This window comes from Ursus maritimus, unplaced genomic scaffold (assembly GCF_017311325.1).
Source record: "Ursus maritimus isolate PB19 unplaced genomic scaffold, ASM1731132v1 scaffold_3, whole genome shotgun sequence".
NCBI classification, from domain to species: Eukaryota; Metazoa; Chordata; class Mammalia; order Carnivora; family Ursidae; genus Ursus; species Ursus maritimus.
In genome coordinates this window covers 6,796,866-6,824,200 of record NW_024425563.1, presented here as the reverse complement: position 1 = coordinate 6,824,200, position 27,335 = coordinate 6,796,866, and the positions used below count along the sequence as shown (strand labels likewise).

Here is a 27,335-nt window from a genome sequence, read left to right as displayed (position 1 = left end):
CCTCAAGAGGGTGGGGCTTGCTGAGGACAGTGAGGAAGGCAGAAGGGGTCCAGCTCTTCCCAATGAGTTTTCAAGCAGTGCCTTCAAAGTGGTGCTAAGAAAAACGAGCCTGCAAGATTGTGAGCAAAGAAGTTTCTGGGAGCCAGAGTTAAATGGGGAGACCTATGTGAAGGAACAGGGCCAAAAGGTGCTAATTTCCTGAAGGGATACTTCCCACATCTCCAGAACTTTCTAAAAATAAATGGAATTTTCAGTGCGCAAGGCAGCTGGATGTTGCAATGCAGGTGAAAAGGTATTTATCAGACTCTTAGCAAAGCAGGGGGTATAGCTCAGGGGTAGAGCATTTGACTGCAGATCAAGAGGTCCCTGGTTCAAATCCAGGTGCCCCCTGACCCAATCTCAGTTTTAGTCCTTTGTGAAAGCGGTGGGGGATAGAAGGGAAGCTCTCTAAGTCATCTCTTTTTTTTTTTTTAAAGATTTTATTTATTTATTTGACAGAGACAGCCAGCGAGAGAGGGAACACAAGCAGGGGGAGTGGGAGAGGAAGAAACAGGCTCCTAGCGGAGCAGCCTGATGTGGGGCTCAATCCCAGAACGCCAGGATCACGCTCTGAGCCGAAGGCAGACGCTTAACGACTACGCCACCCAGGCGCCCCTCTCTAAGTCACCTCTTGAGCTAGGACAATGGAAAGTCCCAGAACCAGGAATGTGGTTCGAGCCATGACCACGTTGTGTTGTGAAGGTGATATATGGACCCAAGGTGTGTCTGAGCAAGAGAATTACCAGGGAACATGGTTAAACGCATGTATTTCCCAGGCCCTCAATCCAGAGAGTCTGGTTTACTGGTCTGAGCTGGGGCCCAAGGAGCTTTATTTCTCATTAACACCCTCTTTCTTTTCATCTACCCACATCACAGAAACACTAGATGATTCTCCTGGGTTGCTACATTTAGCAACTGCTGTTCTGGAGCATTCTAAATGTCTTTCTAGGGTAACATCAGTGGCTTTAGATGTCTTGGTCCTGCTCTGGGGGGCTGCAGGACTGCCAGGTGGAAGGAGGTTGGGGCGGGGGAAGGAGAAGGTGAGCAGGAACGGATCCAGTCTGTGGCGGAGCCGGTCTCATGGACTGACTGAAAATAAACAGAGGTGTTGATGGGGCGACACAGGTGCTTAGGAGACAGCTAGAACAAGTGGGGGCACAAGAGGAGGCAGGGGGTCTACCTGCAGATCGAGTGGTCTCTCCTTCAAACCACGTGTCTCCTACCCCTGTTCAGGTTTTTATTTACGAAGGACTGCCTTTTCACCTCTGGGTCCTACGGAGTTGAGTCTCCCTGCAGGGAGAGAAGGGAGCCCAGACGGTGTGGATCTTTGCCAGAAAGCCCCTCCAGCTTCTTGTGGCTGCAGGCGAACTTCTTCAGGACTGACCGAGGCCCCCTGTTAACATTTACCCTTAGAGCCTTGCAGACGTCACCTTTCCTGTGGGTCGTCCCACCTCCACCACACAGGGCCACCTCCGTGGCGGCGAGAATGGAACTTTGGCTCCTCTCGCAGGCACTGATCCCTACTGAGCAGCGGGCTGTGCCCACAGCAGACCCCTGGGGCTCCAGCCGCTCTGCCCTGAGCTGCCTCTGCAGGGAGCGCCCAGAGCAGAGGGCCTAAAGGAAGGGCGGCCAGGGGGCCCTTCAGGGAGCATGCTGACTGCCAGGAGCTGGCTTTTACGGACAAGGGGCTGTGAGCCACTTTGCTTGTGAGGCCCTGCGCCACCCTGGGGCTACTTCTCTGCCCCCTGCATTCATACAGGGACCCCGGGAATGCACTGTGGGACGTCTGCTTTCCATCTGAGCAGCAGAGACAGGCAGGGCCCACGAGGGTGAGTACGCTGCAACATGCTTTCTCAGGAAGATGAATAAGGTGACCAGGGAGTTCGTTAATGCTGGCTGGTGGAATCTCGGAGGCAGACTGGAAAAGCAGTGGTTTCAGTTCTATTCTAATTAGCGCTCAGTTATACTCTGTGCCAGCATCTAGATGGTGGACCAGTTGTCCCTCAAGGGAGTTCACATTTCAGGTCAATATGCCCATGTCATGGTCACATGGCAGGGGGTGCTTCTCACCCAGCCATTCCTGCAAGCTGATAAGACTGCAATGTGTCAATTTACTGCTCTGTTTTATTCCACTTGAAATTCTTATTCAGGACACCAGGAAACCTCTCACCCTATTTGACCTCTCCATAGACTCAAAGGCAACAACTAAAAGCAAAAATCTAAAGCCAGTCATGCATAATCCCTGGCAGGTTTCCCCCTCTCCACCCACCAAACAAAGAAATAATAATAGTCAATAATAATATCATTGTGGCTACAATCTGCTTACTCACATAAAATATCAGCCTAAGGGACAAATACCATTATGTTGTAAGACATAAGGCAGTTTCTTTGCATGTTTTGAAGAGTGTGGAAGCAAGCTGGTGCCTCCTCCAGGAAGCCTCCTTGGCTCTTACAGAGATGCAGGCAGGGGCAATCAGGACAGGAGAAAGAACGCAAGCAAAGGTGGGACATAAAGTGCCCCCAGAGGTGTCCTGAATGCCTGGGGACAAAGAGCGGAGGGAGCAGGTTGAAGCTCCAAGGGGAGCAGGGGACAGAGTTTGAAGGGCTTTATATTCAGGGCTTGGAATTTGGTTTTAGTCCACTGAAACCCTCCATCCTTTCTCAGCCCTCCAGACTTTTCTTTTACCCCTCTGTTCTCTGCATCAATATTCATCTCTCACTGAGGTCAGGTCACTCCACTCTGGTCGGAAAGACACTGCATTGCACCCCAGACCACTCTGCCCTTTCTCCTCCAGGGGAGCACCGGGTGGTACTATTTAATCAACATTATTTCCTGAGGGCCCAAGACATAAACGTGTCTTTTCAAGGTAAGCCAGGAGTCTCTGGGAAGTTGCATTCATCAGGACTTTACAACGAGAGATGGTTTGGGATGAGGGCCTGTGAGTGGGGCCAGGAGGGAGAGGAGGGGAGTTTGCCATGAGGAGCTCATCCTTCTGAGGCTGAAGTGGGCTTTGTCAAGGTTCCAACCCATGTGGTTTTTATTTGTAGACTTTACAGATTCAGGACCTAGCAGGTGCAAAGTAATGAGAAGTTCAGAACCATCTGTGTGGATGTTAAGCCAGACTACATGAAGAGCACTCGGAATTGAAACAGACCTCTTGATCCGCACTCTTCTTCTGGAAGTTGAGCCCCAGGGTCTTGTTCTGTTGGTTTTCCTTTGTTCTCAGTGTGCCTCCCCGCTCACTAGCAGGCCCTCCTCATCCCTGACATCCACATCAGCCAGGAGGGACTGGGGATGAAGAAGCTAGAACTGCTTCCTCAGAGTTCATTTTGGCTCTTCTGGTAGCTAGGGAGTGATTAAAGTTTGTGGGAAACCTTAAATATTCAAAGAAAACTAAGCAATTGAAACATGAGGTTAATACTAACTTCAGGAAAAACAAAAAGTTTTACCAGAATTCTTAGTTCCACTTAGCACTGTGAACACTATTAACTAATAACGAAAATATTAAACATAGAAACATAGAAAATTACTTAACCAAAAGCCGAGATGCAGTTATAATACGGAACTGAGAGGGGAAGGAGGCACATAAGTTATAATCTTCATCATAAAAGTAAGACAGTTGATGTCTAAACTTGATTAAGTTAGATATTGTATATTATGGCATATTTATATTACTTGAAATCGTGGCAGCAAATAGACTAAAAGAAACAGACGAAATGGTAGAGGGTGGTTGCCTGTGGGTGGCAGGAGGGAGACACAAAGGATTGAGTTTTTTTGTGATAAGCTTTAAAAACAATGTTTGACTTTTAAAAATAACTGCACAAGATCCTTCAATAAAAACACAAAACACAATATTAAAAGCATCCATGTTCTGTGGGTAGAGGTGTAGCTCAGGGTAGAGCTTTTCACTGTAGCTCAGAAGTTCCCTGGCTGGAATCCAGAAGCTCTGCGTAGTTCTCATGTCTCCATGTCTCCATGGTGGTTCGAGGACAACTCCTTGATCCAGGTCAGGGACTGGAAATCTCACTAACCGCCCCCCAGCTGCCCCCAACACCACCCTGCAGGTTTGATGAATAGACGCACATACTGGAGAGACATCTTCAGATGTAAGTACTGCATGTGTCTCCAAAGAGGTCAGGCAGGATCTCTTCAAGCTGCTGTTCTGTGGTGTAAAATAAGAGAAACACAGACAAGTGAATCTTAAAAGCCCTTCCAGTAGTTAAAGTCAATGCTCCTTCGGGCTGCTGCTGTCACCACAGACTGAAGAACAGCGGAAGATGCAGGCGTGCGGTGGGGTGAGGCTGGGGGCTCTGGGGACTGGGCGAGGACCTCTCTGGGGTGAGTTTATGGAGGAATAAATTGCTGGTTTTTATCAGCTCTCTAGAGACATGTAGAAACTCCCAATGTGTTATAGGAGTTCTGGGTGTGACTATGAAGGTGAAAGGTGCTTATTAGACTTCCATGCCAAGCAGGGGGGTATAGCTCAGGGGTAGAGCATTTGACTGCAGATCAAGAGGTCCCTGGTTCAAATCCAGGTGCCCCCTTCCCTATTGGTTTTCCTCTTCACAGCTGTTGCCCATATTCCAATTTCCTTTCATTCATACTAATTATGATCCTTCCTAAAATCAGAAGCCATAGGTCAGCCCTTGCACAATGGCAATCTGGGTGGATTGCCCCTTGTATGTTTGCCTAGACCAATGCTCTAGGTATCCCTCTTCCTCTTGGAATCTAGCTTTCCCCCCTTTCTGTATATACCTAATTTCTTCAACTCTTATTGGGTCTTCAAAGAGAAGACAGGGATGTATGCTGGGAATTCTGCTGGCCTTTTCCAGGGCAGACCGGAGTAGATACAACAGACTTCCAGGATCAGAGAGTAAATGGTAACCTTAAATCATCACCCTCACCCCTCCTTCCTACCAAAACCAGTTTGGCACAGTGGAGTTATGGAGAGACCTACAGAGACAAATCGTAGCACCCAGGTTCTCTCCATGTAGGATAGACACTTCCCTCTGGGGATCTGTTTTTTCCCACACCAGAGCTCACTCACGTACTTTCTTCAACCTTCTGGGTCTAAAGTCTGGCTTAGCTACTCTAACAAGAGAGACAGACAAGTGTTGCTCCCCAACTACTGGCGCTCTGCAACACTGTCTGAATTAGAGTCCATTTCTGTCTTCACTGAAGGGAGAAAAGTGAAGGGCTGGGAGCCCCGACGGGGTGGGTAATTTTGGAGACAGTTGACCAGGTCTTGGGCTAAATCAAAAAGGCAATGGGAGATGGGTTGGGAGTTCTTCAGGTGGTTTATCTCCTCTTTTCCTTGCTAATGACCCCACTAGGGACTGAGGTCTGGGAAGCCACAGGGCTGAGGGAGGATGTCTTACCATGAACCAGGTCTCACAACTTCCAGAAAGTCAGCCCCAGAAGGGGGCCATGATTTCCTTTTGCAGTGCTGAGTGTTACCAAACAGATGAGAAGTATTAATTATGCAGTATCTGTAGCCTGGGGGTATAGCTCAGGGGTAGAGCATTTGACTGCAGATCAAGAGGTCCCTGGTTCAAATCCAGATGCCCCCTTATTTATGTGCAAGTTTGGATAGTCCTTCCCCCTGCCTCCCAGTCCCTCTTCCTTTAGGCTCCCAGTTAAGAAGAAAGGGGCCAGGAGGCTGTGCACAGATGGTCCAGTTACACTCACTGAATCACTGAACACCAACTATTGGCGGGTGTCAAGCACTTTGCCAAACTTCAGAGTTGTGAACACAAGTTTTCCTTGCATACATCTAGCAGCAATAGGAAGACCTCAAAACTTCTGGTGGGAAGTCTGGTTTGATTCTAAGGGTCACTGGGGGGAGGTAGGGAGTGTCACCTCAGATAAGTTGCTCAATCTCCCTTGTGCCTCAGATTTTGTGTCTATAAAATGGGGGATAATAATAGTACCGCCTCATAGAGTGTGTGTGTGTGTGTGTGTGTGAGAGAGAGAGAGAGAGAGAATTTAAAGCATGTAGAACAATACCTAGTACACAGATGTCAGTTTTTATTATTAGCTGCAAATCTGCCCTCAGGTAAATGAACAGATGGTGGCTTGTGAGTCCTTGCATTATTGTATTATTTTGGAGAATGTCTGCTGAAGGCAATGATTTTGGTCTTAGTGGATGTTGAGTTACTCTTTCCAGTGGATATGAAACTCTAGGACCAGTATCCTCTGGAGAAGTTCATAGAACCAGGCCAGCAGTGGCGAGGGGGTGCTTGTCTCTGTTCCCTGTGGCAGAGATGCTATGATTGGTACAAGCTGATTCCCGGCTAGGAGGGGGTCCACAGGGCTTCTTATGCTACTTGAATTTCTTTCCAGTCTCTAAAGAATTGTTCCTATAGGCCCAAATTATGTAATAAAAGCCCTGAATCTCTGTTGAGCTCATAGCATTCGAAACAGCAGCCCATTTCTGTCTGTGGACTCCAGGGCCAGTGAAAGATAGAGGCCACCCTCTACAGCTTCCTGGAAACATTAAGGGAGCGGAAGCATGTTGAATGGCAGTGTGGTTACACCTGAGCTTGCCTGCTCCCCTTGAATCAAAGTGGCCAGGGAGGCTAGGTCTGCAGTTTTGATGGAGAAAGGGTAATCTTTTGGTGCCTGGTGAAAACCAAGGAAAAAATCTGAACCCGTCTTTGGTGACATGTTGGCCAGGTCTTGGGCTAAATCAAAAAGGCAATGGGTTGGGGGTTTTTCAGGCAGCTCTCTCCTCTTTTCCTTGCTAATGACCTCACCAGGGACTGAGGCCTGGGAAGCCACAGGGCTGAGGGAGGATGTCTTACCATGAATCAGGTCTGGCAACTTCCAGAAAGTCAGTCCTGGAAGGGGGCCATGATTTCCTTTTGCAGTGCTGAGTGTTACCAAACAGATGAGAAGTATTAATTATGCAGTATTTGCAACCTGGGGGTATAGCTCAGGGGTAGAGCATTTGACTGCAGATCAAGAGGTCCCTGGTTCAAATCCAGGTGCCCCCTTATTTATGTGCCAAGGGTTTTCATTGCAATAGGATTGCAATGGGCTATGGCATCCTGCATTCCGGTCTGCAGGGTTCCTGCAGAGGCTTAGGTTCCTGTCACTTAGGACTCTCAGGGCCTGGTGTGTTTGAGGAGAGACCAGGTGAGGGAGGTCTTGGCTTCTCACACAGCTGCAGTACAAGGCCATGCTCCCTCCTCTGAGCCTCACACACAGCCAGTCAACCTATAACACACATCCAATGATCCTCTTTTTCTCTTTTTGCCACTCTTTCTCCTATTTCCAAGGTCAAGTACTTGGCTATCTTCTGCAGGCCTTCTGAGTCTACTAGCTAGTGGGAGTAAAGTTTGATGTCTCAAACAGATTCCCCTGGCCACCTTGGAGACCCATGGAATTGGGAGAAAAGTTGCCTGGTGTTGAAAAGGCTGTGAGCTCCTGAGTCAGACAAAGACTCAGAGCTAGAACCTTGCCTCCGTCCAGAAGGTTCCTGGTCACCGCTCACCCACTTACTGAGGGAAAAGGGTCTTGACATTTAACAGCAGTTCGATGAATAGAATGGCGAGAGAGTAGTGGGCATGGAGATGTGATCCAGAGACCTCTCAGTCCCCTGTCTAGTGTACTAGATCTAAGCTATTAAGTGTCCTGTCACTGCACAGAGGAATGAGTGTGTCTTCCCAACAAGTGCCTTTTCTACGTTGAAGCCACACCGGTGATTTTGTCCTCCCGAATAAGCAGGGTTGACCCGTAGGCAGCAGGCAGCCTGCCCACTGAAAATGCATCTGTCTTTCTGCTGCGTACTCCCCCTGCCCCTGGGTCCCCCTGGGACACCTGGGAGCCCTCTGGCAGCAGCCCTGCAGCCTCCCCTCCCCCATCTCTCTCTCTCCCCCGGGGCTGGACAAAACCCCAGAGAGCAATCGGCCCCGCTTCGTTAAATTCCTCAAATGCTTCTTGTGCCAAGCAAGAGGCCAGGCCTGGGGGTCCAGAGGTGAGTGAAATCTAGCCAGACGTTTTCTTTCCTCCCTCTTTTCAGAGGCTTTCCTTCTTGTGGGGAAGAATGATTTGCTAGAAAGGAGCCTGGCCACTCCGGGCTGACTCGGTGAGGGCTCTACAGAGATGGTGGGGTCAGGTGGGTCTGGACGGTGAATATCAGGCCGTGCGTGGGAAACACACGCACAAAGAAACAAAGATGCCATGTGTTGGAGTGCTTTCTGGGTCTAAAATGTATGCATGGTGCACATTTGTAAGTACCTGTGTGTGCAGAGTGGGTGCACGTGTGTGTGTGATCATGCATGCAGGGGTGTGTGTGTGCACCTGGAGGAGGTTGGAAGTGTGTGTGTGTGTGTGTGTGTGTGTGTGTGTGTGTGCACGATGACTATGCAGGGGACAGGATAGAGGGTACATGACTGTGACCTAAAGTCAGACGTGGACGTTCAACAGAGGAGAGTGTGTTTGTAAGGGAGGTTTCAGAATTCAGACTTTGTTCTGTGGGTCCCAGGGAGTCCTACAGATTGCAAAGCAGCAGCAAGGCCAGTCTCTTCATTTCAGGACATCATTTAGGAGACATTACAGAGAATGCCTACATGACCAAGTTTGCCAAAAGACCCTTCCTTAAGCGGTATTATTTTTTGAGCACCTACTATGTGCTAGTACCATGCCAGGCAGTTTATCTGAAGTTCACTGTATTTGTCACAAGAAACTCATCCCCATTTGAGACGAGGAAACTGAAGCTAACAGAGTTAAAGAACTTGCCCAGTGACACAGATGGAGTAAGGAAGCAGAGCAGAGGAGAAAAGGAATTCCAGAGAAACTTTCCGGATAAAATATACAGGACTTGGTGACAGATGAGGTGTATGGGACGAGGAATAGTGTGAGAACGTAGAGTCGGATACTGAGGACTACATTTGTCCAGAAAGAGCAACACAGAGTAGGTACAGGGAAGGTGAGAAGCCTAATCTAATTTAGGCTAGAGATCAGAGCAGGCTTTTGGTCAGGGGAAAGAACAAGATGAAGAAAGAACTGAGTCAGTTCTGTCGTGGGGACCAGAGTACGGATGGAGTGGTTTACTTGGAAGGGAGGAAGGGCGTGTTCTCTTTGAGAAGAATGGGAAAGGAGAGGTGAAGAGAGGGGTCTCTGAGGTGTGGCGGGAAAGCAAAGAGCTGTGGTCTGGCTTCTTCTGTCCTGTGTGTTAAGCAGGGGTAGCGTCTTGTGCTGGAATGAGGGCATAGTAGTGGGGGAGGGGAGCATGTCCCTGATGAGCCTGTAATCGAAATAAAGGAGTCAGAGGGTCTGCTGTGGGAAAGGGGTGTAGCTTTATTGGAGCTGTGATCGGGTTCTGCACCTCTGTGAGTCCACCTTTGGTGGAGAGTGAGAAAATTGCTGTCCCCTAGAGACACTTGTCCCCACCCAGGTCAGCACAGGAGAAGTGCTAATGATTTTATTCTCTAGCTCCTTGCTTTTTATTCTAGGCAAGTGCCAATCCAAGGAGTCTAGGTCACTCTCAATAGCAGACAAGGTTGCTGGTTCCCTTGCTTACACTTTGATTCCAGGGTCTGTCAGCCCCACACTCACCATCTTTTGTGTGATCCTATCAGCAAGAGAAATCTGTTAGGGTGCGCCTGGGTGGCACAGCGGATAAGCGTCTGCCTTCGGCTCAGGTGTGATCCTGGCATTATGGGATCAAGCCCCACATCAGGCTCCTCTGCTAGGAGCCTGCTTCTTCCTCTCCCACTCCCCCTGCTTGTGTTCCCTCTCTCGCTGGCTGTCTCTATCTCTGTCAAATAAATAAATAAAATCTTAAAAAAAAAAAAAGAAATCTGTTAGCTCCATGGACTCTTGCGGATTTTTACCAGTTACATTCCACGGTGCAGGGATCTCATCTCTCAACTCCCGGGGTCTCTTCCTATAGTTGCCAAAAGAAGACAGTAAAAGAGAGCAAAAGAACCTAAAACTTGAAGGACAAAGAAGATAGACAATTTAAACCAAAATGTTGTCAGTATTAACATTAAATATAAATGTATAAAATACTACAATAAAAAGACAAAGAATGTAACTGGATAAAAAAAACAACTATAGGAGGTTCACAAGAGATAGGTAGAAAATATAAGGATATAAATATCTGAAAAATAAAAGGACAGAAAGATGTAACTATGACAACTATATATCATGTAGCTATATTAATACCAGACAAATAGTTTTTGAGGCAAAAATCATTATAAGAGGGGCGCCTGGGTGGCACAGCGGTTAAGCGTCTGCCTTTGGCTCAGGGCGTGATCCCGGCGTCCTGGGATCGAGCCCCACATCAGGCTCTTCCGCTATGAGTCTGCTTCTTCCTCTCCCACTCCCCCTGCTTGAGTTCCCTCTCTTGCTGGCTGTCTCTATCTCTGTTGAACGAATAAATAAATAAAATCTTTAAAAAAAATCATTATAAGAGATAAAGATGGTCATTTTGTATTGATAAAAAGTTCAATTCACCAGTTAGGTACCACAGTTCTAAATTTGATGCACCTGAAAACAAAGCCTCAAAACATATGAAGCAAAAAATAACAGATTAAAAGGAGAAATGAACAACTTTCTAGTCGTGGGAGAGATCTTTGAAACCCTCTTTTGTGAATTGATAGGATGAGCAGAGATAATATCAGAAAGATACAAAAGATCTGAACAACATGATTAACAAACAGGACCTAATTAACACATAAAGAACCTTACACTCAGCGATTAAAGAACATGCATTTTCCCCCCAATCGCTCATGGAACATTCACACAAATTGACCGTATTCTGAGTGTAAAGCAAGTCTTAAGAAATTCCAAAGTATTTCAATCACAATGAGTATGTATTCTGGCCAAATTAAATTAAAATTCAAGTAACAATAAATAACGGGAAAACCTAACAAATAATTAGAAAATCCCCATCTTCTTAGAAATTAAAAACTATACTTCTAAATAATCCAGGGGCCAAAAGGGAAATTTCAATTGAGTTAAAAGTTAGAAAATATTTGAACTACACAATTATGAACATACCAGATATTGAAGCTTGTCAGTTGCAGCCATAGCAGTGTGCAGAGGGCAATTTAACACCTTCCTGCACCCACAGCATTATGAAAAGACAAGGTGAAAATTAACTAATTCTTCATCTATCCCCCCCAAAATATAAAAGGGACAGTAAAGGGGCGCCTGAGTGGCTCAGTTGGTTGAGCGACTGACTCCTGATTTCGGCTCAGGTCGTGATCTCAGGGTCGTGAGATCCAGCCCTATGTCGGACTCACATGCTGGGTAGGCATGGAGTCTGCTTGGGATTCTCTCTCACTCTCCCTCTGCACCCGCCCCACCCTCTCTAAAAAATTAAAAATTAAAAAAATGAAAAATATTGAAAGTAAAGCCAAAGGAAAAATAAAGTAATAAAGACAAATTAATGAAAGCATTAATTAATTAAATAGAAAACAAATATATAAGAAATAGGGCCAATGAAGCAAAAGTTGCCCTTTAAAACAAATAATGAAAATGATCACCCAGACAAGACTGATAAAGGAAAAAGAGAAACCACTAATAACCAACATAAGAGATATTTGAAAGGATACATTATTACACTTTCCAAAGACATTAAAAAGATCATGGGATTATATTAGGAATGACTTTGTGCCAATAAAATATAATATTCAGATGGCATGGAAAACTTCCTGGGACAATACAACTTATACAGAGTGAGTGAGTGAATTTAGCAGGACTGAGCTGGGTCAGTGGAAAAATCCAAGATTTTTTTTTTTAAAGATTTTGTTTTATTTATTTGACAGAGAGCCAGCGAGAGAGGGAACACAGCAGGGGAGTGGGAGAGGAAGGAGCAGGCTCCCAGCGGAGGAGCCCGATGTAGGACTCGGTCCCGGAACGCCAGGATCACACCCTGAGCCGAAGGCAGACGCTTAACGACTGTGCTACCCAGACACCCCAAAATCCAAGATTTTAACTGATAGAGGTGCCAATATACCAACTTCCTATCCAATGAACGGCAAAGCTCTTCACTCTCTTGTCTTCCAACAAAGGCATTTCCTTCACCAAAACTTTGACTCTTACGTGGTCCTCCAAACTTCCTTGTAAATACATGATATACATGGATACATATAACCGATGAAGGGTTTGTATCCAAAACATATAAAGAACTTGGGCAAAACAATAAGAAGAATACAGACAACCCTATAGAAAAATGAACAAGAGATTTGAACAGGCCCTTCACAAAAGTAGACACCCAAATGATCAACCGGGATGTGAGAAGATGCTCAAATGTCATTAGTCTTTGGGGAGATGCAATTGAAGCCACAAGAAGATGCCACTAGATTCTCACCAGGATGGTTAGAGTGGAGAAGACTGAAGGTACTGAGCATTGTGTGGATGTAGAGCCGTAGTAACTCTCTCACGCCGCCGGTAGTAGTGCAATTGGATAGGTCCACTTCAGAAAACTGTCTGCCATTATCAGTTAGAGTTGAAAATATGAATGCTCTCTTATTCAGCAAATCTATTCCAAGCTATATACTTGAAGTGCACATGTACATCTAAGAAGCTTCATACCAGCCTTTCTCTTAAGAGCTCCCTGCTGGAAACAGCTAGAATGTCCATCAGCAGTAGCATAGATAAATAAATCATGAGGTAGTCCTACAATGGAATGCTAAACAGGAATAAAAAAAGAACACAGTACTGTTATAGTGGCCAAACACGCACTAATCTTAGAAACCTGAGGTTGGGTGAAAGACATAGACTCAAAAGAATAAATCCAAGAACAGGCAAAACTAATCCATGGCGACAGAATGGTGGTTATCTTTGGGGAGAGGGGGGCAGTGGGGAAGGGGGGTAGGGGAACCCTATGAGGTGCTAGGGATTTTCTGTGTCTTGATTTGGGCGGTGGTTTTGGGTGTGTGTATATGTCAACATTCAGTGGGCTGTACATTTAAGATTTGTGTGCTTTGTGCAAGTTACACTTTAATAGGAAGTAAAACCAAGTTAATTACATTTCAAGAATGTCTTGATTGGTTTTTCCAATATATGTGACCATGTCTGAGCCTTTTGCTCCTCAGTTTAGATTTCATTTCTCTCTTTTAAGATCCTCTTTGATTTATTCAAATACTTTCAAAGGTGGAGTCATTGCAGGTCCAGTTCCGATGTTTCCTGTTCCGTCAACTCTCACGAATGTCAACTAGTTTCCTCGTGCGTTTTTAAATTTGTTTGGCAAACAGTGACATGGAACTTCCTATGTGCCAGTCCTGGTTCAAGTGTTTTACGTGGATTAACTCATTTAATCTACAGACCAGTTCATCAGGTATATGTTATTACCATTTTATAGCCCATGCAGCGAGGCCTAGAGAGGGAAGTAACCGGCCGAGGTCTCACGGCTGCGGCAGGACTTGGATCAGGCTCTCCGTCTCCGGACTCCGTGCCTCGGGCCTCCGTGCTGCGCTGCTTCTCACACACTTAGATTTGTTAAAACCCGCCCGTGGGAGTTCTAGGAAGCTTGTTTCCTGGTGCCTTCCTTCAGGGAGGATTTTCATTTGACTAGGAACCTGGGGCACCATCCACCCGAGTCCAGCGAGAATGAAAATAACTCCCTGTAGCTTTTCAGACCAGATGAAGACGTGCCCGCTCAGGGCCCAAGCAAGTCAGCCGGCCAGGGGCTGTGGGTGCTTGGGGTTGCTTTTCTCTTTCTTGTCTTCGAATCCCTTGCTCCTTAAGAGCTTAGCCCTTCCTAAGTGCTGTCTTTAAGCAAACCAGTCTAGTTTCTGATTGCCCACCATGTGTGGGGCCTGAGGCTCCATCCCCGGAACGGCCCCCTCACGCTTGTACTACTGACACTGCAGGCCACCCTAATCCTTACTTCCGGGGCTCTTGCTGGCACCCAGTCTCTGGCCTCTGGGGAGTTCTGTGCTCTTGCAGCCTCATGAATCCTTCCATTTGACCTGGCAGTCCACCCATCTTTGGCAGAAACAAGAACGCCTGAGGACTTTAGCATTACGGTAGAAATCAGTGTAGAGATGAGCGTTTCTGCAGCCTCCTGGCCGGGAGGGGAGAAGAGAAGCTTCGAGTAGGCTTCTGAGGAGATCGCCAGGCCTCCAAGGGAAAGGCTGGTGGGGAGGGAAATGCCAGTAGTGGGGAGAGACGGTTTGCAGAAGAGAAAGTTCGCCAGCTCCCGTGACAGCAGTGGGAGCAGGAACTTGGCACGGCTGGAGATGCGAAGCGCTAATGAAAGTAAGTGTATCTTCTAGATGTGATCGGGCACCGCCCACAGATCAGAATGCCTCCGGGTCAAAGGGGGATCTTTTCTAGTAACATTTCTTGGTCCTCAAATTCATACTTTTGGGGATTCCTAAATCTCCGTCACCACCTACTGCTGACGACTTCTTGGAGGGGATCCTCCTCGGTCTATATTAACCGAAGAAGTGGCTGCTGGGAGGATCGTCTTGTGTCCTAGCCTGTGGTTTGGTGGAGAGTACCCTGAACCGAACGTCAGCCCACAAGGGTGGTGAGGGTCAGGCCCTCATGACGTCGGTTTGGACACACTGTCATGTCAAGTTTCTGGTTTTCCGGTACTCACCAGGACGGGCACAGGGGTCTGCCTCCGCAGGCCATTCTGCCGGCCAGTGTCGAAACTTCTCCAGGCTGCTGCCTGCACCCGGGGGCTGTAAGCCAGGAGGGCACGGGCTGCAGGGCTTTTGAGGGGGGCTGCTTGTTATGCAGCATGTTGGCGAGTTTTCACTGCAGCAGGCCCCGCGGTTCCCGAGAGAGGTCCTGCCAAAGGGGTTACTCATCACTTTATAGGCAGTCCGGCTGTGGCTGCACAGATGAAGGATATTAATTAAGTCACACCATAGCGGAAGGGGGTATAGCTCAGGGGTAGAGCATTTGACTGCAGATCAAGAGGTCCCCAGTTCAAATCTGGGTGCCCCCTATTTAGTCCTAATTTAAATTGATGCTGCATTTTTTAAAACTTCCTCTTCCTTAATAGACATCAATGTAAAGTTGTTTTCTCCCCGAAACCATCAAACGGTGACGCTTATTACCATAGTTGCTCTGTCTGCCCAGCTCCCTGTGTTCCGGGTCTCCTCTGATTCACCCCTAAGTGGGCATCATCAGTGACCCGACGTTAACAGTATCTTCCAGGAACAGTCATTGTCCTTGCCTTCGTGTCCTCAATGCTCCCCCTTCTCAATTCAGGCATTCTGTGAACGCGGTGGAAGGGATCTTCTCTTTCCAAGCCAAAGGGCTGGGAGCTGCGGCTTGGAGGGTGGGTCCCTCTCCACATGTTCACGGGCACAATGAGGAACTATTAAAGACAATCGTATGTCTTACTCAAGCTTTACAAGTAAACTTCTGCTTAAGGGACCGGTGAATTATATCCCCCGTCTCAAAACTAAAGAGTTAATGACTTTCTGTGGTTTGGAGAACGAGCCGCTGAGCAGGTTGGTAGACTATCTCAGAATTCATTGTGAGTTCCGCGATTCGGCGTGGGAGTCACGAGTGCAAGTCGTGATTTCTATCACGCCTTACACCAATCATCTTTTATGACCTTTCTCCCAACTCCCAAAAATGCATTTCGCCACCCCCAGGCTCCGATCAACAGAAATCTACACTTTCGAGGGGCTAAAACAGATTCTCATAATAAATTATTTGACAGCAAGAAAGCCTCAGTCCCCTTACGCCGGACAGCGGGAAAAGGCAGCAGAGAAACAGTGCGGTCAGACGTGGCCTAACTCGGTAAGCTGGCCCAGAGCTGTCTGCCTGACACCCCGGGTTGCAAATATTCTCTCTCCTGAGTTCTGTTATCAGCAGACAACGTGAGTGCCTGAAAAAACAAAACTTCTTTTATCTTCAGGGATGTGCTTTGGAGTTTGCCTTTCACTGAAGCTGACTCCTTTTTGTTAGCGAGAGACTAGAATTTCTGACTTAGTGCTTGTTTTTCCAGGTTCATAAACACTTGGAACTTTGGCAGAGAGCCAGGTGGCTTGTCCCTTTCCTGTCCCTGCCCTCCCACGACACCTTCTGATATCGAAAATGACCTCTCTGGTGGCAGCCTCCGTCCATTTCCTCCTCTTCCCTGTGGGGCCCACTGGAATTGAGCGGGAGCTGCCTGTTTCTTGCCCTTCCCCAGGGCCCCTAGTGCCCCCTGCCCCCTGATTTAGCCATCTCCCTCTTATGGACAGAGCCTGTGTATATGAGGCCGCGTGTACAATTTCCATCGCGAAGCTGGGGCCCGTCCCTTCTGCGATCGTCTTGCTCCAAGTGTGAATATGAAAACCTTTCTCTACCTTTAGAAATGTCACCCTTTGACTTTATTGTGAGTCTCCGCTGACCTGGGAGGCGAGCATTCCCCTCACGGGGGTCTGTATGCCCATCGGGTGTGTCCTCCAGGTACCGTTGGCACCAGAGCCTTGAGTCCGAGACGCCTCTGGGGAGGCTGAGAGGTCAGGTGTGGAGGAGGGTGGTGTGTGGCTGAGGGGCCGGGCGGTGCTGGAGTCCCGAGAGGACAGTGGGCTGGCCCTTTGCCCTCAGACCAACCGAGGACATTGTGCATCCTAGCTGGACAGTGGACGCCCGGCCTGTGAAAGCAGTGACAGCACTGGAGGGGAGGGGGCAGAAAACCAGCAGAAATGACAAATGCCTTCAACCAGCACGGGACAGAGGTGGTGGGGGAAGGGCAGACCAGGAGGGGCTTGGGGTTTGGGGATGACTGGGGTCTAGGGAAGAGGGAGGAATCAGGACGTGTGCAGCTGCAGAGGCAGGAAAGGAAAGAATATTCGTGATGCTTTCTCTCAGCTATTTTTAACTACTCAGTACCTGGAAGGCTGGAGTGTGTACACATTTGGGTTATTATGTGTATAAATTGGAAAATAAAAGAATCCCCCATCCCCTCGTTGGCAGTAGCTCTTTGGTTTATTTTCTCCCATAGAAGATGATATGTATATTTTATAGATGTGTCATATATGATATATAACATATAAATAAATATAAAAATTTATATTTAAATATATATTTTTAGGGGCGCCTGGGCGGCGCAATTGGTTGGGCATCCGACTTGGTTTCATCTCAGGTCGTGATCTCTGGGTGGGGGAATCAAGAGCCCTGGGTCAGGCTCCGTGCTCAGCATGGCGTTGGCTTGAGATTCCCTCTCTCCCTCTTCCTCTGCCCCTCCCCACCTCTCTCTCTCAAAAAATTTTTTTATATATATAAAAATTTAATATATGTTTATACATAAATACCTTTATATGTGTGTATAATCTTTTTAAAAAGATTTTATTTATTTATTTGAGAGAGAGACAGAGATAGAGCATGAGCAGGGGGGAGGGGTAGAGGGAGAGGGAGAAGCAGGCTCCCCACTGAGCAGGGGGCCCCACGAGGGGCTCCATCCCAGGACCCGGGGATCATGACCTGAGCTGAAGGCAGATGCTTAACCGACTGAGCCATCCAGGCGCCCCGGATTGTATAATAATATATATACCTGGTATCTGTTTAAAAGTCCGAATGAGTTCACATCATCCTCATGCCACGCAGTTTGCTTTTTGCCCTTAGTGATATTGTTTGAGAGCCTTTCCGTGCTCGTACTCTGGACCTATGTTATCTTTTTCTGTCCTATCATATCCCACCGATGACAGCACCATGTCATAATCTCATCCCTGTCAGTGGAGAGTTAGGTAGTTTCCAGTTTATTGCTAACACAACGAGTCCCCACATACCCGTGTCTTTGTGCATTCACGTGAGTACTTCCGAGGGATAACTTCCCAGGACTGGAACGCTCCTCGAGTATAATTTTTCCTAAGTAAACTTTGTTTTTTAATTAAAAAAATTTTTTTTACAAAGGCCACAAGCTCAACATGGAAGACTTGAAAGGTAAATAGAAGCACAGAAAAAAAGCTGAGATCATCTACAATTTCGTTCAGACACTGTTTTCTCACCTGCCTTTCCACTTGACGGATTATCATGGATGTTCCTTTTTTTTTTTTTTGAAGATTTTATTTATTTATCTGAGACAGGGAGAGAGAGTGCGCATGCGCGAGCACGAGCAGGTGGGGGGTAGGGGCAGAGGGAGAGGCACCCTTCCCCCCAAAGCAGGGATTCTGATCCCAGGACCCCCGGGTCATGATCCGAGCTGAAGGCCGACACTTAACGGACTGAGCCACCCAGGCGCCCCTTATGGACGTTCTTCTGCGTAACTGAGCCCTTGGACATGGGCTCTGAACCGTCTCTCAGCACAGGGAAGGCCTGTCACCTGGTCACGGTTATGTCACCATCCCCGTGTCCCTGACCTGCAGTGAGTGCTCGACAACCGTTATGGCTGAAGAGAGACATCTGGATGATTTTAAAGCTCTGGCCACCTGTGAAGGTCAACAAGGCGCCCAGGGGTGTCGTCAGCCAGGTGCATATAGTAGAGACCCAGGACACAGGAAGAGGAAGGGCTGGGCTCCTGTGGGAGGGAGGCCAGAGCCGGGAGAAGCAGAGCCGGCCAGGACCTTCCAACCAGCAGAGCTGAAGCCTGATGTAGCAACACAGGTAAAAGGTGTTACCTACACTAACTTCCCTGGTCAGGGGGTATAGCTCAGGGGCAGAGCATTTGACTGCAGTCAAGAGGTCCCCGGTTCAAATCCGGGTGCCCCCTTTCTTAATCAGTTTTTAATCACAAGTGGGCTCCCTGTTTTACAGGAGTAGCTGAGCCAGCAGGAGCCCAGCAGTAGGGGAGCGGCTCAGTGTTTGGAGCCCAGCATGCCGGCTGCAAGCCAGACTGAGGCTGGACTGAGTTGTAGAGCTCCCCCTGGGGCCTTGCTCCCTACTCGAAGATCCACGCCCTGGGGAAGAGCAGGAAGCTGGCGTCGCATTCCAAAAATCAGTAAGAACAAGAATAGGGGAGGAGCATCTGTCCTTAAAAGCTCACCTCACTCTGACAGGAAGACTTCTGGCCTCTGCCTCTCATTCCAGAACTCCTTCAGACACTGACATACGCCCCATGTCCAGTCAGTCCACGAGCCCTGCTGTGCTGCAGTCGAGGGCATTCTTGCCCCTGCACCATCCTCTGCCATGCCAGCCGTCCACGGCCAAGGACGGCAGTGTCAGAGCAGGGCTGTGTGGGTGGAGGGCTCTGGACTTCTCTAAGGCCACGGGTCCCCAGCTGGATGCCCGTCACAGCACCTGGCTTGTGAGATGGTAAGGGCCGTGGAGTGTGCTTTCATGGAAATACAGCTCACGGGCTCCAGGTCAGACCGCCTGCAGCAGCATAGCTGGGCGTGGGGCCAAGGGACTCTATTTTTAACAAGCTCATGGGATGATCCCAGTGGAAAGTCAGAACTGGAAACCGCCAATTTAGTTTGGTGCCCCGTGTTACAGGCTTGAAAAGAGGCCGTAATTAGGAGATGTGCCCAAGCACACACACCTGATTAATCACAGGGTTGGGGCCAGATCCCACCTGGCTGGACTTGGGATCCTTGCACTTCCCTAACCTGGGACAAGACGCGACGGGGCCCACTGCCTTCAGCTGCTTCCCCCTCCCATAGCCGAGGCCGCCCTGGGCTGGATGAGATAGGCCTTCTAAACAATGACCCGAGTGATGCCCACCCCACATCCAGTACTAAATGAGACGAACTCCCAGTGGCCTGGGAATTTGAACCGTGGCCCTCCTGACCTGCAGTCAGATCTTTTCCCCTGAGCCAGAGCTCACTTTCACATTGTTTCCTAATTGACACCATTTCATGACTGTGGCCTCCCCCACGGAGGGACCCCCCCCCAGGACCCAGTAGTTTCTGTTAATTCCTGCCGGCCCCATGTCCTGGCTGACTCACCCTCTCCTGGCCATAATCTCCCTCCCCTTTTCCGCTGACCTCTCATTTGAGTGCCCTGAAGCCCCCTCTGCCCTGCCCAGTCCCTCCCCTCCTTCTGTCTCTCACTGGTACGCTTTCTTCCTTCCCCCCCACCTTCCCTCTTCACCCCACCTTTCCTGGGCTACTTTGTCCTAACCCCTGCTCTCCTCTCCCCCAGCTTCACCTGTTCCACCACTGGCTGGATGTTGCTTCCTTTTTCCCTTCTTCATCCCAAGGCCGAATCCTGGGGCTGAGCCTGGGGGAGGCATTTGGCCAGGAGGCTGACCTCCCGGTAAGCAGCCCCATCTGCCTCGAAAGGCCTCATGTCTGGGGCTCTGCACATCTGGAGGGGCAGGGATGGGGTTTAAGGCTGCCTGTTTGGGGTACCAAAGCCCAGAAGCCTTCTGAACTGGCACAGGGACCTTCACTTTGCTGGCTGAGCCACTGCCTGGGACAGTCAGACCACACCCCCCTCTCTCCTGCAGGGGACCCCACACTGTTTCCTCCTGGAGCCACAGGCTGTGCGGATTCTGAACCTGTAGCACAAAGATGCTGAGGGGCAGGGAAGCCCCCTGGGTGTTTGCAGTTTCCACAGTGAGTGGACAGCTTCTGCATTCGGTGGACGGGGCAGGGGTGCTGGGCCCTCTGCGAGCTGTTCCATCAGTCCAGATGTAAGAGGAAATCCATGGGGATTGGTGGCCTTTGGAGTTGGGATTGAGTTCTCCATATCCTCTCATAGATCCCCTTTACAATTTTGGGAGGACTGTTCTTCCCTGATAAATGCCCCAACGTTCACCCAAGAGACCCAAGGAGGCTCCGATTTTCAGGGAAGTTAGCAACTGCTGGATCAAAGTTTGCCTCTGGTGTTCGGCTCTGCCACGTGGTGCCTTGGGCAGATTTTCTCGGCACGGTCGTCGGAAGCCCCGTGTGTCCTTCTGAGGACTGGATGTAGAAGCTGGACCTCTGAGCTAGTCATTCCCGGGGTGTTAGAATCAGCCCCCAGGGCTCTTGCTCTCCCTCGGCACTTCATTTCAGCTGACTACAGGCCGCAATGCATTCAGCTGTTTTGCGTCTGTTAACCCTGGTCCACTAGCTTCCTAACCAGGAGGGACCAGCTGGACTTTTCCCGCCTTCAATACAACGAGGTCTGGCAGTTAACCCCCGATCCCCCCACGTCTGCATTTCTCTGAGGATCTCTTGCTTGCAAATTACTCTGGGTACCAGTTCCTGTACTAGTCACGCACAGGTGCAAACCCAGAATGTGCCTCTGTCTGAGGGAAACAGACTAGATGGTCGCCGGCAGGCTGGCAGGAGCCCATGGCCCTGCAGGGAGGGTGGGAGAGTCAGGCTTCAAGGGACCCCAGTGGCCCCAGTCACAGCCAGAGCCACAAGAGTAGCATGTGGGGCAGGAGGCACTGAAGCCCACAGGGGGCGCTGGACGAACCACCCGCTCTGCCGAGGGGCCAGAGCTCTAGATCCTGGAATGAAGCTCACTCTGGAAGGTCTGAGCCGGGCCCTTGGCCAGCAGTTGGGGGGTGGGGTTTGCCGTATTTGGCACATCTGTTTGGTATAGCAGGTTGCAGAGCTGGGCTTTCTACCAAGACTCACTATTTTGGGTTGGGGTTCAGGTGCTGGGCAAAGAGTAACACAAATACCCACCTGCAGCCACCAGAGGGCCTGACCAGCACAGCACAGGGGGTTGGGTGGTAGACCCCACCTGAGTCTGTGAGAAACACAGGAAGTGAAACCGAGGGGTTGGGGGCACAACAGCTGTTATGGGGGGTAAAAGCAGGCATAATAGGGGGCACCTGGATTTGAACCAGGGACCTCTTGATCTGCAGTCAAATGCTCTACCCCTAAGCTATACCCCCACTTGTTCCTAGGTGTCTAATAAGCATTCTAATGCACAGCCACACCCTGACCGTCTCCAGCTTGCAATGTGTTCTTGGCAGAGCTCTGCCGTCCTACACCCCTGTAAGCATGCCCCACATGCTATGCCCACCCCTGCCTCTTACCTCTACTTGGAACCAGCGTTCTTCCACCCCACAGCCCCTAGCTGTAGGCACTGGCCTTGAAAACATTGAGGTTTGCGGCTAGAACATCCTCTGGACTCATCTGGAAGAGCAGGACTCAGGACTAGCTGCTCCACAGACCCTCTGAGGTTAGGGTCAGGGAGGTAGGGTCGGGGAGGGCTTGGGCCCCACCTGGGAACCCCTAAACCAGACTCTCTGGGAAGGGGATGAGGGACAACTGGAGCTTCTAACAAGCTCCTGATGATTTTGGAGCTATCAGTTTACTTTGTGGCCTGCATGGTATAGATCTGGGAAAAAAACGTCAGTAATTAAAATCGTGCTCAAACAAAACACGCTTGGTTTAATGACCAAGTTAGCACTGGAATCCACATTTATGATGAAAGGCCTCTTTGCACTAGACTGGGCAGGAGATGAACTACCCCCTTCCTCCGTCTTCTTTTGTCCCCTTATTCTGCTCGTTGCACCCTTCCATGTGTCGGATGGAAGATGTAACCTGAAGAGGGTGTAATGCATGGAATGTCAGTGAAGTGGGACTGAGAGATTTATGGTCATCGGAGCACAGACACAGGACAGGGTGATTGCAAACATGTGGTCAGAACAAGAGGAAGGGCCAACAGGTGACACATAGACGTGAACCAGGGACTACCTGATAGGTGGTCAGATGCTCTGCCCCCGAACTCTGCCCCCTTATCGGTTTGGGCGTTGCTGATGGGCCCCATGTCACCTGTGAGCCATCGTGCACTGTAACTTCTCGTCTCTAGGGAACTAGGGGGAACTGACTGACTCACCTCATCCAGACAGACCTCTGTCTGACTCTGAACTTATTCTGTCCTTTTCCAGAGACTTCTAGAAATCTTCTCTGCCCACAGCACTGCCACCTCCTCAGTCTCTGTGGGGGGCACGAATCATCGCTTAGAGCAGGAATCTTCCCTCGTTCCTTCCCTCCCACTCAGGTTTTACTTCACCAGCCCCACTCCCCCTAGTCCCACTCTGACTCTCACCCTCGGCACAATGGGGTTCTCACGTTGCTTCCTCTGCTCCCCCCGCTCTTCTCATCCCTTACTCCTTGGGTTTAAAGGAAGTTGCCTCACCAGGAGGTCATGACGCCATGCTAGCTCCCCACTCCCCACCATCAGCTCAGCACAGCTGGAGGACTTGAGACCAGATACAAGTTCTGGCTATTTGAGCACCAAACTCAAGCCTCTACTATCTCCTGGACTGTGACCAGGGATCTCTTCCTCTGTGGATGTTTCCCCTGGAAGTTACCCCTATGGGGCCAAAAGACCACAGAGACCCCAAGAATGCATAGAAAGGACAATCACCCAAATGGGCATCACACGTGGAGGCAAAACTAGGTGAAAAACAGACCCATTGCAGATTTGTCCGCACAGTGCAAGTCAGAAACTGGAGAGGTGGTTGGCTGAGTCTGTTGTAGTCGCAGCAGCCATATGGAAGAACCCTCTGCAGCCACTAAAAAGGTGTCCTAAAAGCTTTTTTTTATTGGCATGAAAAAGTAATCAATTCCTTTTAATGTTAAAAACATCACAGAAAAAGAGTTTCATCTTTGTAAGAAAGGGATATATAAATTATAAACATATTATCTCTGAAATGATCTAGTTGCTTTCTCCACACACGTTAGTTTTGCTTAAAAAAAAAAAGCAACGATTCCAATTGTCTGTATCCCTTAAACAAGAGATGCTTTTATCTGAAAAGAGACTGATTCCATCAAGATTAGAAATGGGTCAGTGGAGACAGGTCCCAACGGCCCTGATCCCACCTGTTCCCTTCCTGATAATGTTGCACTAAGGACCCAGTGCACAGGCTGGTGGTCTCAGAGTGCGGGGACACCAGATTCAAGATCATTTTGGTGGCTCCAGTGGTTTTATTATTTGGGAGAGTTTTTGCATTTCTGTAGAATCAGATGGATTTTTCTTACAAAGCTTCTGTCCCTCATTCACTGGGCCAGTCCAAGTATGTCATCATGCCACATTCTAATTTCTAGAAAGCAAGAAGAAAGTGAAGGCCATTGTATCAGTTGGTATTTTTCAGCAAACTGCCTTTTTTAATTTTAGAAAGGAACTGATTGGAAATACATCACAGAATTGCTAGGAAGCAGAAGATAAGGCTTGGGAAAGGCAAGAGGCCAGTGTGGGCAGGGAAGTCCCTCTGCACGATCTAGAACCAGCCACTCTGAGCGCTTTGTCTCTTGTCCATGGCCGGAATCCCAACGACAGCATCTACATGAGACAGCTAGTATCAGGGCATGCCTACCTCCTAGGTATAGAGGGCCCTAGATTCCAGTTTTACCAGCCTGCATCCAAGGAAAATTGGGATATTATTAGGACGGGAGTTGGATGTTGGGAAGCCAAAACAATTCCTACATGTCCACAACACCAGTTTTTATTGAGACATTTGCATCAGCAAATATATAGGAATGGCCGTTGTGCTTGACCAAGGAAATAGTTGTTGTCACATCTGGACGTATGAGAGAAAGGGACTTTAGGAGTTCAGCGCTTTCCTGTTCTTTATCTTTTGCTGAGGCATCTGCTAAATATGCCCTTGACTAAGAAACAGGGCTGTTTCTCTTATTACAAAGCTCAACTCATTATTGAATAAAAAGCAGAAAGTTTAAGCCATCACATATATTCAAATGGGAGATATCAAAGTGTGCATGTGTGTGTGCGTGTGTGTGCGTGCGTGTGTGTGTGTGTGTTCGTGTGCGTGTACAGGTGCACACAAGTTAAATATTAGAGAAAAGCTTTGAGGATTATAAAATATAAAAACAGTATAAAAACATACATACATGTAGGTGAAACTTGGCAAGGAGTAACCATGCCCCTTGTGCTACCTGACCATTTGGGGAGATCCTTTGTGCCCGAGTATTTTGTCCTCCCTGGCACCATTACCTGGGGAATGGGAAAAGCCCCAATAAGGGCTAAGGTGAAAGCCAGATGTAGAAACTTGCCTGTGGAATTTGAGGAGGTGCCCTGACTTCCCATGAAGCTTCAGTGAAGTGGCAGCTATCCAAGAGGCGGGTGAAACTGTGAACCCAACTAGGATTGCAATTGGACGATCTTGTCTTTGTGTTTCGGATCTCAGTCATTCAGCAGCACGAGCTGAGTTTTTAGCGCAGTGGTCAGGAAGTCTGCCACGTCTGTCTGTGTCAGGAGAAGAGAAGATAGACTTTTGAGCTTTCCATTGTATGACGTTGCGCTTCCCTAGACCGTCCACCTTGGCTTGTCCCTTCATCCTGTTCTATAACCTGCTGGTCCCTGAAGGTTTTGTCCTGCAGTGGGAACTTTATTCCAAGACGGGGTGATACTCAAAATATTTAGCCATTGCTGCAGCACGGACACTGACCAATCAGAATAGACGTCAGCCATAAACAGCCTTTAAATGCCTACCAGATGGATAAGCTGCCTCCAATCCATTGGTCAATTGAATCTATGTGATCGATCAATCAGCTCATTTGCCACTAAGAGCCCATTGGTTCTCAGATTTTCAGCCCTGAAGGATTCACTGGAGTTCCACTTCAAACCCGAGTAGAACAGAAAAGCAATTCTACATCCACCCCACTTTCTTTAAGGTCTTTTGCCTGCAACCGACTCCAAATGTTGTATCAGCTTAGGCATATTGTTACAGAAACAGAAGCTGGTTCTGCCTACTGGAAAAGATGAGACAATCACTGTCCAGGTGGCAGGGAGCCCAAAGCACTGAAGGGAAGGTTGGGGCTTGCAGGTTTGCGAGGCAGGGGCGATCCAAGGGGACTCAGCCAGTTAGGCTCTCGCGCACCCGTTAGGGAGATGCTGGGTGATGCCTGAACTCTGCCAACCCTGGAATTTGTGTCACTCGGTCTAAGTGTAGTGTGAGTCAGGAGCACCTATTTGGCCAGAAGTGCGGGGGTGGGGGGGGGGAAGGAGAAGGGAGAAAAAGCCTTTAATTCTGCAGCTGCAAGCAGAGCCATTTCTTCCACCAGGGCTCACATAATTGGGGATCCTCAAAAGATGGAAAGAGGGTTCAAAGGTTGAAAGGGAAGAAGAACACATCTGAATTGGAATCAGGACCTCTAGGTTGTCAATCAAATGCTTTATTCGGTTTTGTCAAATAAGTGTGTTTCAATTCTGAACTTTAATGCAGAGTCGAGTTATTAGTTATGGGCTGTCAGCCCACCTAGCAGGACTGTGCCAGTGCCATCTGTCACCATGCTACCATGGCCACATTCTCTTACCTCTGCGCCCTGTCCACTCTCTGTCCGTCTACAGCCCACCTCTTACAATTCCCTCGGTCCTGGGCTGAAGGACTAACTTGAAAAATCATTGATGTTTACCACCAGAATGTTGTTTAAAATAACATAGCATCGTAAGTTCCAAAATAACTTTCCAGCCACTTGGATTGGCTGGATGTTACCATCGAAATTAGTAGGGAGGTGTGCCTCCCCCAAACGGAAGCTCCCAGGCATCTCCTCAGTCCTACTAAGTCATAATTCCTGGGGCTAAGCTGTATTTTTACTAAGGTCCCTAAGTAATTCTGGGGCAGATAGGCTGGGTAACCACTGATCAGCTTTAAGGAGGAAGTAAGAAACTTCTGCCACGTATACATCCAGGCTGGGTAACAACTGATCAGCTTTAAGGAGGAAGTAAGAAACTTCTGCCACGTATACATCCTTAACAACAGCACCATGACAGCTACAGCACCCCAGAAGCCACTTGCGGAAACTGACACAGACCCGGCACGGAGGGTGCTGATGTAGGTGATTTTACAATGAGCAGGACCCTAAATGAGGCCATTTATTTGCACTTGGCAATAAGGTAAGCCACCTGCAGGGGGCATCTGGATTTGAACCAGGGACCTCTTGATTTGCAGTCAAATGCTCTGCCCCTGAGCTATACCCCCTTGGTGGAATGAGGTTCCTCCTTAGTGTAGTTCACCTGCACTGCCACACCCAAGCATTCCATAGTGCACTGGACACCCTATTCTCTCTTGCTCGGCCTATGAAACTGGCAAGCCCACCATAAACTGGCTGGAGACCACCCTGGCCAGGAGTTGGTCCTTCCATTCCCCAGAGACCCTCCCTTGTTTAATAGCGCTTCTCTTCTGTAGCCACAACCTGAGCTCCTTGGGTAAACTGCGGTCTCCTCCCCTCGCCTCACTCAGTACCCGGTGGGAAGGAGAAGGGAGAGGAAGTGTAAGAATCGTGCCTGGATGAGCTATGTCCAGTAATGCTTGGGGATAACAAACCATCCCCAGATGCAGATGCATGCAACAGTAAGCATTTATTTTCACGTTCACAGGTCAGCAACATGCATGGCGATCAGTCAGTGGATCTAGTCTGGGCCTGACCTGCGGCCCGGCTTCAAGCTGGGAGTCATCTGTGCTTGGATCCCTGATGTGAGTTGGGCTCAGGTTTGCTCCAAGTCTGTTTATTCCTGGGTCGAAGTTGGAAAAGCGGCA

General features: G+C 48.8%; 7 non-coding genes across 7 annotated transcripts; 5 read left to right on the top strand and 2 right to left on the bottom strand.

Moving 5' to 3' along the window:
* Positions 1-318: 318 nt before the first annotated feature.
* Positions 319-390, top strand: TRNAC-GCA. Its single transcript has one exon. It is a non-coding gene; the product is annotated as a tRNA-Cys (tRNA).
* A 4,122-nt stretch (positions 391-4,512) lies between these two features.
* TRNAC-GCA lies at positions 4,513-4,584 on the top strand. The gene has a single exon. It is a non-coding gene; the product is annotated as a tRNA-Cys (tRNA).
* Positions 4,585-5,538: 954 nt separating this feature from the next.
* Positions 5,539-5,610, top strand: TRNAC-GCA. Its single transcript has one exon. It is a non-coding gene; the product is annotated as a tRNA-Cys (tRNA).
* Positions 5,611-6,963: 1,353 nt separating this feature from the next.
* On the top strand, positions 6,964-7,035 carry TRNAC-GCA. Its single transcript has one exon. It is a non-coding gene; the product is annotated as a tRNA-Cys (tRNA).
* Positions 7,036-14,885: 7,850 nt separating this feature from the next.
* On the top strand, positions 14,886-14,957 carry TRNAC-GCA. Its single transcript has one exon. It is a non-coding gene; the product is annotated as a tRNA-Cys (tRNA).
* Positions 14,958-21,650: 6,693 nt separating this feature from the next.
* On the bottom strand, positions 21,651-21,722 carry TRNAC-GCA. The gene has a single exon. It is a non-coding gene; the product is annotated as a tRNA-Cys (tRNA).
* Positions 21,723-26,705: 4,983 nt separating this feature from the next.
* On the bottom strand, positions 26,706-26,777 carry TRNAC-GCA. Its single transcript has one exon. It is a non-coding gene; the product is annotated as a tRNA-Cys (tRNA).
* Positions 26,778-27,335: the final 558 nt, after the last annotated feature.